Source organism: Salvelinus sp. IW2-2015, unplaced genomic scaffold, assembly GCF_002910315.2.
Source record: "Salvelinus sp. IW2-2015 unplaced genomic scaffold, ASM291031v2 Un_scaffold659, whole genome shotgun sequence".
NCBI lineage: Eukaryota > Metazoa > Chordata > Actinopteri > Salmoniformes > Salmonidae > Salvelinus > Salvelinus sp. IW2-2015.
Window position 1 is genome coordinate 468,704 of NW_019942591.1, and position 9,966 is coordinate 478,669.

Genomic DNA, 9,966 nt, shown 5'->3' on the forward strand with positions numbered 1-9,966 from the left:
CCCCCCTCTCTCAAACCCCCCCTTCTCAAAGCCCCTCCCCCCTCTCTCTCTTTTCTCTCTCTCTCTCAACCACTCCTCACTCTCCCCCTCTCTCCTCTCTCAATTAAATTCAAGGGGCTTTATTGGCATGGGAAACAAATGTTAACATTGCCAAAGCAAGTGAAGTAGATAATATACAAAATTGAAATTAACAATAGAAATGAACCGTAAACATTACACTCACAGACGTTCCAAAAGAATAAAGACATTACAAATGTTATATTATATATATACAGTGTTGTAACGATGTACAAATGGTTAAAGTACAAAAGGGAAAATAAATAAACATAAATATGGGTTGTATTTACAAAGGTGTTTGTTCTTCACTGGTTGTCCTTTTCTTGTGGCAACAGGTCATAAATCTTGCTACTATGATGCACACTGTGGTATTTCACCCAGTAGATATGGGAGTTTATCAAAATCGGGTATGTTTTCGAATTCTTTGTGGATCTGTGTAATCTGAGGTAAATATGTGTCTCTAATATGGTCATCCATTTGGCAGGAGGGTAGGAAGTGCAGCTCAGTTTCCCCCTCATTTTGTGAGCAGTGTGCACATAGCCTGTCTTATCTTGAGAGCCAGGTCTGCCTACGGCGGCCTTTCTCAATTGGAAGGCTATACTCACTGAGTCTGTACATAGTCAAAGCTTTCCTTAAGTTTGAGTCAGTCACAGTGGTCAGGTATTCTGCCACTGTGTACTCTCTGTTTAGGGCCAACTAGCATTCTAGTTTGCTCTGTTCTTTTGTTAATTCTTTCCCATGTGTCAAGTAATTACTTTTTGTTTTCTCATGATTTGGTTGGGTCCAATTGTGTTGGTGTCCTGGTGCTCTGTGGGGTCTGTTTGTGTTTGTGAAAAGAGTCCTAGGACCAGCTTGCTTAGGGGACTTCTCCAGGTTCATCTCTCTGTAGGTGATGGCTTTGTTATGGAAGGTTTGGGAATCGCTTCCTTTTAGGTGGTTGTAGAATTTAACGTCTCTTTTCTGGATTTTGATAATTAGCGGGTATCGGCCTAATTCTGCTCTGCATGCATTATTTGGTGTTTTACGTTGTACACAGAGGATATTTTTGCAGAATTCTGCATGCAGAGTCTCAATTTGGTGTTTGTCCCATTTTGTGAATTCTTGGTTGGTGAGCGGACCCCAGACCTCACAACCATAAAGGGCAATGTGTTCTATAACTGATTCAAGTATTTTTAGCCAGATCCTAATTGGTATGTCGAATTTTATGTTCCTTTTGATGTCATAGAATGCCCTTCTTGCCTTGTCTCTCAGATCGTTCACAGCTTTGTGGAAGTTACCTGTGGCACTGATGTTTAGGCCAAGGTATGTATAGTTTTTTGTGTGCTCTAGGGCAACGGTGTCTAGATGGAATTTGTATTTGTGGTCCTGGCGATTGGACCTTTTTTGGAACACCATTATTTTGGATTTACTGTCAGGGCCCAGGTCTGGCAGAATCTGTGCAGAAGATCTAGGTGCTGCTGTAGGCCCTCCTTGGTTGGTGACAGAAGCACCAGATCATCAGTAGACATTTGACTTCAGATTCTAGTAGGGTGAGGTCGGGTGCTGCAGACTGTTCTAGTGCCCTCGCCAATTCGTTGGTAAAAATGTTGAAGAGGGTGGTGCTTAAGCTGCTTCCCTGTCTCACCCCATGGCCCTGTGGGAAGCAATGTGTGTGTTTTTTGCCTATTTTAACCGAAAACTTGTTTGTGTACATGGATTTTATAATGCTGTATGTTTTTCCCCCAACACCACTTTCCATCAATTTGTATAGCAGACCCTTATGCCAAATTGAGTTGAAGGCTTTTTTGAACAAAACATGAGAAGACTTTGGCTTTGTTTTGGTTTGTTTGTTTGTCAATTAGGGTGTGCAGGGTGAATACGTGGTCTGTCGTACGATAATTTGGTAAAAAGCCAATTTGACATTTGCACAGTACATTGTTTTCACTGAGGAAATGTATGAGTCTGCTGTTAATGATAATGCAGAGGATTTTCCCAAGGTTGCTGTTGACGCATATCCCACGGTAGTTATTGGGGTCAAACTTCTCTCCACTTTTGGATTAAGGTGATCAGTCCTTGGTTCCAAATATTGGGGAAAATGCCAGAGCTAAGGATGATGTTAAAGAGTTTTAGTATGGCCAATTGGAATTCGTTGTCTGTATATTTTATAATTTCATTGAGGATACCATCAACACCACAGGCCTTTTTGGGTTGGAGGGTTTTTATTTTGTCCTGTAGTTCATTAAAGGTAATTGGAGAATAAAGTGGGTTCTGGTAGTCTTTTATAGTTGATTCTAAGATTTGTATTTGATCATGTGTATGTTTTTGCTGTTTGTTCTTTGTTATAGAGCCAAAAAGATTGGAGAAATGGTTTACCCATACATCTCCATTTTGGAAAGATAATTATTCGTGTTGTTGTTAGTTTAATGTTTTCCAATTTTCCCAGAAGTTGTTAGAGTCAATGGATTCTTCAATTACATTGAGCTGATTTCTGACGTGCTGTTCCTTCTTTTACCGAAGTGTATTTCTGTATTGTTTTAGTGATTCACCATAGTGAAGGCGTAGACTCAGGTTTTCCGGGTCTCTATGTTTTTGGTTGGACAGGTTTCTCAATTTCTTTCTTAGGTTTTATCATTCTTCATCAAACCATTTGTCATTGTTGTTCATTTTCTTCGGTTTTCTGTTTGACATTTTTAAATTTGATAGGGTCAAATATACTGTTTAGATTTTCTACTGCCAAGTTTACACCTTCACTATTACAGTGGAACATTTTGTCCAGGAAGTTGTCTAATAGGGATTGAATTTGTTGTTGCCTAATTGTTTTTTGGTAGGTTTCCACACTACATTCCTTCCATCTATAGCATTTCTTAATATTACTCAGTTCCTTTGGCTTAGATGCCTCGTGATTGAGTATTGCTCTTTTCAAGTAGACTGTGATTTTGCTGTGATCTGATAGGGGTGTCAGTGGGTTGACTGTGAATGCTCTGAGAGACTCTGGGTTGAGGTCAGTGATAAAGTAGTCTACAGTACTACTGCCAAGAGATGAGCTACAGGTGCACCTACCATAGGAGTCCCTTCGAAGCCTACCATTGACTATGTACATACCCAGCGTGTGACAGAGCTGCAGGAGTTGTGACCCGCTTTTGTTGGTTATGTTGTCATAGTTGTGCCTAGGGGTGCATATGGGGGAGGGAATGCTGTCACCTCCAGGCAGGTGTTTGTCCCCATGTGTGCTGAGGGTGTCAGGTTCTTGTCCGGTTCTGGCATTTAGGTCGCCACAGACTAGTACATGTCCCTGGGCCTGGAAATGATTGATTTTCCTCTCGAGGATGGAGAAGCTGTCTTCATTAAAYTATGGGGATTCTAGTGGGGGGATATAGGTAGCACACAGGAGGACATTTTTCTCCGTTAAGATAATTTCCTTTTGAATTTCTAGCCAAATGTAAAATGTTCCTGTTTTGATTAATTTAATGGAGTGAGTTAGGTCTGCTCTATACCAAATTAGCATTCCCCCTGAGTCCCTTCCCTGTTTCACACCTGGTAGTTTGGTGGATGGGACTACCAGCTCTCTGTAACCTAGAGGGCAACCAGTGGGTCCATCTCCTCTATACCAGGTTTCTTGTAGGATGACAATGTCTGTATTTCTGATTTCTTTGATGAAGTCCAGGTTCCTGCTCTTTAGGCCAAAGGCAGATGACCTCAGGCCTTGGATATTCCAGGATGAGATAGTGAAGGCTTTGTGTTCCATAAAGTGTCCAATGTTGTTGGTCGTGCGGTTTGGCCACAGGCTAGTAAGTGTGAGCAGAGCCTGCTGAGCATCTGGTATATGCCATTGGCTTGGGCTAGTGTAAGAGTGGGCTGTTTGCCTGCTCACTGCCTGGGTGTATGTGTGACTTCCATGTTGAGGCCCTCTTTGTGGAGGTGGGGTGCATGGGGTGGGCAGAAGGAGCATAAGTCTGATCTGAGGGGGGCTAAATGGGGTGTGGGCATGGTTGACTTGGGGGGGTGTTGATTGGTTGCATCTGGTACATGCCATTGGCTTGGGCTAGTGTGGATGTGGTCTGGATGTAGGTCCTCTCAGCGTGGGTCCTCTATGTGTAGGCCCGGGGGGGGGGGGGTCCCGCAGGTCTGGGAGAGTGTCTCGCTGGTCTGGGCGGGGTGTCTATTGATCTGTTGCTCCTGTGCGAAGTGTTGGGGCTGCGTTTGAGAGCGATGTCCTTTAGGGTCCGGGCGAAGGTGGGCACTGCTGCCTTGTATAGGTGGAGCTGGTCATAAAGGCTGTTCAAGTCCAGGGTGGAGTGGTGGGCCGGGTAAACATTTGGTTTTGAGGCACAGTCACGGGAAATACTTGCGTTTACCCGCTGTATGGTAGCAGGGTGGAAGTATTTTCGTGGTAGCAGGGTGGAAGTATTTTCGTGGTAGCAGGGTGGATGTAACCACTTGTGCGTTGGTGAAAGTAGAAGAAGCTTTCTCAAACACTCCCTTGAGTGCTGTGGCCAACCTTTCTGCTGTGCTCTCAGGTCGTTTGTGCCTGTGTGTATTATTATGTAACTACGTGAACATAGTTGGCCCTCAGACAGAAGGACTAGGGCGCACTGGGTGTTTGGACACCAGAGTTTAGACACACTGTGTTTTGGAAAAAGTTGTTTTTCTTGTATATATTTCCCATTTGAGTCCATAAGGAGTTCAATCTGTGTCTTGTGTATGTCCTCAGTGGGTGTGGGGGGGTTGTCAGGAGGGCTATCAGGGTGGCTGACAGGGGGGGGTGCTCAGAGGGGGTGAGATCCCCTGGGCTTGGGGTTCTTCATTTGTCTGTTCTGCTGTGATGTCGACGTGGTCAAGGTCTGGGGTGGACTGTTCTGCTGTGGTGTTGAGACTTTTGTCGGGAACTGAGGTGGGCTGTTCTGCTGGCTTCTCTGCGGGGGTGGCCACCTCTCTAGTAGGTTGTTCCTTCTCACACACCATCCCCCTCACCCTCTCCTCCAGCAGTCTGATCCTCTCCTCTAGTGCTCTGTTCTTCTCCTGCTCCTGCTTTTTCTCCTGTTGAAGTTGTCTCACCACAGTCCAGAGTGCAGATATGTCTCTCTCCACCTCCAGCCCCCCTGGATCTGGTTAAGGGGGTGTTGTTGTGCTGGACTGTTGTCTGGGTCTGTGCTGACTGGAGTGTAATCACCTGCTGTTCCAGCACCACCTGCCTTACCTCCAGCTGGGTGAATTTATCTTTCATTTCAATGAGGGAGTAGTACTCTGTGCTGGGAGGTTGACTTTCCGCTGGGGGTGGCTCGTCTGTGGGGTTATATAAAAGAGGTCTGGTCTGACCCACTCGGGGTGGGGGTATCTTTCTCAAGGGAGAGCTTGTCCTGCTGAGCTAATTATTTGATTAGGTGAAAGTCCAGCTGAAACTGTTTGGGGTAGCCCTGTACCAATACTGTTGCAGACTTATAGAGATTTATATTAGCTGACTGAGAGTCCTCGTTGTCTAGTATCCTGAGTTTCCACCCATCGTTAACACCCCCTCACCTCTCTGGGATATGTGGGACGCTAGGCATGGCCAACATCCAGTGAAAATGCAGAGCGCCAAATTCAAATAAATTACTATAAACATTTTACTTTCATGAAATCACACATGCAATACACCAAATTAAAGCTACACTTGTTGTGAATCCAGCCAACATGTCGGATTTCAAAAAGGCTTTACGATGAAGGCACACCAAACGATTATGTTAGGTCAGTACATAGCCACAGAAAAACACAGGCATTTTTCCAGCCAAAGAGAGGAGTCACAAAAAGCATAAATAGAGATAAAATTCATCACTAACCTTTGATGATCTTCATCAGATGACACTCATAGGACTTCATGTTACACAATACATGTATGTTTTGTTCGATAAAGTTAATATTTATATCCAAAAATCTCAGTTTACATTGGCGCGTTACGTTCAGTAATGTTTTGCTTCCAAAACATCCGGTGATTTTGCAGAGAGCCACATCAATTTACAGAAATACTCATTATAAATGTTGAAGAAAATACATGTGTTATGCATGGAACTTTAGATAAACTTCTCCTTAATGCAACCACTGTGTCAGATTTCAAAAAAGCTTTTCCGAAAAAGCACACCATGCAATAATCTGAGTACAGCGCTCAGAGCCCAAACACGCCAAAGAGATATCCGCCATGTTGTGGAGTCAACAGTCAGAAATAGCATTATAAATATTCACTTACCTTTGATGATATTCATCAGAATGCACTCCCAGGAATCCCAGTTTTACAATAAACGTTTGATTTGTTTGATAAAGTCCATAATTTATGTGCAAACACCTCCTTTTGTTCGCGTGTTTAGTACACAATCCAAACTGACGACGCGCTGGCAAGTCATATTACAGTTCGTAAAAACATGTGAAACTAAGTATAGAATCAATCTTTAGGATGTTTTTATCATGAATCTTCAATAATGTTCCAACCGGAGAATTCCTTTGTCTTCAGAAATGCAATGGAACGCAAGCTACCTCTCATGTGAATGCGCGTGACCAGCTCGTGGCACTCTGCCAGACCTCTGACTCAATCCCCTTTCATTCCCCCCTCCTTTATAGTAGAAGCATCAAGCAAGGTTCTAAAGACTGTTGACATCTAGTGGAAGCCTTAGGAAGTGCAACATGACCCCATTTCCACTGTATCTTGGATAGGCAAAGAGTTGAAACACTACAAACCTCAGATTTCCCACTTCCTGGTTAGATTTCTTCTCAGGTTTTTGCCTGCCATATGAGTTCTGTTATACTCCCAGACATCATTCAAACAGTTTTAGAAACTTCAGAGTGTTTTCTATCCAAATCTACTAATTATATGCATATTCTAGCTTTTAGGACAGAGTAGCAGGCAGTTTACTCTGGGCACCTTTTTATCCAAGCTACTCAATACTGCCCCCCTGTCCCAAAGAAGTTAACAGAGGGGTAGTGTGCTAATATAGCACTGTGCCATGCCAGGGGATGGTCTGGGTGGAAGATGCAGTTGCTGATGTTCCCATTTTTATAATAGTCAGCAAAAGGTGTCTCTTGAGTTTCCATAAGTAGCTTCATGTTGTGCTATTTTCGTGTCTTATCATTCTTTACATACACAGGGTACTGTATTTTAATTACCTCTGAACAGCGGGAGGCAGCTTCTAAGGCCTCTCCATTTGGTTGGAGTAGACTGTGTGACTCTCCTGCCATCGTTGGGCTAAAGGGCTTTGACACCTCTCACTTGACATATATTTTTCTACCACCTTTTTCTCCCCAATTTCGTGGTATCCAATTGTTAGTAGTTACTATTTTGTCTCTCTCCTTCGGGAGAGACGAAGGTCGAAAGCCAAGCGTCCTCCGAAACACAACCTAGCCGCACTGCTTCTTAACACAGCGCGCATCCAACCTTGAAGCCAGCCGCACCAATGTGTCGGAGGAAACACCTGGCGACCTTGGTTAGCGTGCACTGCGCCCGGCCCGCCACAGGAGTCGCTGGTGCGCGATGAGACAAGGATATCCCTACCGGCCAAACCCTCCCTAACCCGGATGACGCTAGGCCAATTGTGCGTCGCCCCACGGACCTCCCGGTCGCGGCCGGCTTTGACAGAGCCTGGGCGCGAACCCAGAGTGTCTGGTGGCACAGCTAGCGCTGCGATGCAGTGCCCTAGACCACTGCCTCACCCAGGAGGCCACGTCAGTGCTAATTGAAGTTGTATCAAGCTTGGTAGCCTTAACTTAGCATTCAGTCCTTATTCTTGGCTTTTGGAAATAAAATATAGCTTCAGACTAAACATTACTCACTCAGTTCCAGGTTGGATGGTGTTTTCGGGTTTCTGTTGTTTTCAAGAGCATTTGCTGTATAGCTTTGGAATAATAATCTTTGGTAGTTGTAAGCCTTCCAGGTGATTCCGTAATTAGGTATTGAGTTTTGATTTGCAGTGAAGGTTAGCTGTAGAGGGTAGCATCCTGTATATGTTCCTGACAAAAAAAATGTTTATCTAACTCTAATTCTATCTTTTTTTAAAGAACATTCTGAAAAATGCAAGAGCTCATCTGCTCATGACCTCTCCTCTCTCTCTCTGTCTCACTGTCTCTCTGTCTCTCTCTGTCTCTCTTTCTCTCTGTCTGTCTGTAGGTAACTCTAAACAGGGTCTTCGGTGTAAAACCTGTAAGATGGGGGCTCACCTGTGGTGCACCTCAGAGTTGTCCCAGCAGCCCTGCAATGGAAAGGTATGTCCCCTGCCCTGGTCTACAGATCTGTACATATACATATACATATACACACACGCGCACGCACACACACACACACACAAACGCACGCGCACACGCACACACTGCAGTACTGGCCCCAAGGCTGAATCAGTGCTTCTCAAGGTTCTGTCAATGTATGCAGTGAAAAACTGCTAACAGTATGGGCACACATATGGAATGGGCAGTGAGTATGCAGCAGTGTTTGTAGGTGTGTGTGCGTGCGTATGCATTCATGTACAGCTGTGTGTGCATAGATACTGCTGATGCTGTTGATGCCCGTTAATCAGTGGTCAGAGTGGGTCCTCTGGTAGAAGGCAGAAGCTCCCCTGTCTGAGTTCTCCCTGTCTAAATATTGCCTATCTGTTTCAAACCACACATGATCTCTCTGGATCCCTTCAAGGACGCCAGATAGATGCCATTGGTATGCAGGGGAAGTCAGGTCCCTGAACAACGTCGTTTGAAATTCACTGAGGAACTCAGGAGCTGTTGGATGTAGAAGAGAAATACTGTACTAAGAAGTTGAGAGGGAGGGAGGGAGGGAGGGAGGGAGGGATAGTGAGATATGAGAGGATTATCTACAATGAGCCAGAATATCTTTGGAAGGAACAAAGGAACACCACTCATCCCTGTTACTCTGCCCCTGTATTATAACAGTGCTGATAGCTCATCTCAATGTCAGCACACAGGGAAATCAATATCTCCATTGAAACAGTCCCCGTGCCTAATTCCGTGTGAAATTGTTTGTGTGTTCTGTGTGCAGTTGTGAACGTGTAAGTAGGCTGCGTGCTTGTGTGAGTGTTTCAACGTGTGAGTGTGCGTGTTGAGACTCCGGCAGCAGGTTTAATTGATTTACAATTAAGCCAGAGAAAACACAGTGATGTTAGCAATCTTACTTCTCGCAGGATACTCATGTATTGACTTTTGGCAACTGTTGGTCAGACTGTTGCTGCTAAGTCCGCCCTATCTCGTCCTCTCTCTCTACTTCAATTACTGTAATGTAATTCTATAAATTAGCTGAATAAAACCCAGAACTACAGGCTATAAAAATGAATGAATGTAAACAGAAAATCCATATTATTCTCCCTCCTCTGTGTGTGTTAGTCTGGGGTCGGGGCCTTCAAGCGGAACTTCAGCTCTCCCATGCTGGTCAACGAACAGCTGGCTGTCGTCAAGGAGGTGCAGCCCACCCAAGGTGAGCATGCCCAGTAAAGAAAGTGTGTGTGTGTTTGTGCATCTGCATCCATGTGTGGGGTGTCGTGCATGAAGACGTGTGTATTCTGCACGTGTATATCTGCATGTGTGTGTCGTATCCTAGCCCTGCGAGGAAGTGGACGTGATTCATGTCCTTCACCCTATAGAATAGATCCTTATGAATAAGGGTCAGCTCTCATTCCACCTGCTGTCCTTTCCTTCTTCCCTGTTTCCTTCCATCCATCAGTGTTCCGTTAACCTGCCCCCTCCCTCCCACCGCCATAACCCCAGGTCTGTCACTTTGACGTCTGGGCTTGTGTTCCAAAATGGGACCCTATCCCCTTGGCCCTGTCAAAAGTAGGGCACTATAAAGGGAATAGGGTGCTGTTTGGGACTCACTTTGGGTCTGAGCCAGGGCAGGCTGGGATTATCGCCTGTTATTACACACATCAGGTAATACAGAACAGCCCATCTCGCTGCCATTACAGTGACTGT

The 9,966-nt window shown here is 44.8% G+C and overlaps 1 pseudogene; it reads left to right on the forward strand.

Moving 5' to 3' along the window:
* Positions 1-9,966, forward strand: part of LOC112068713 (SH3 and cysteine-rich domain-containing protein 2-like) — a 60,775-nt pseudogene that overhangs the window by 35,395 nt on the left and 15,414 nt on the right.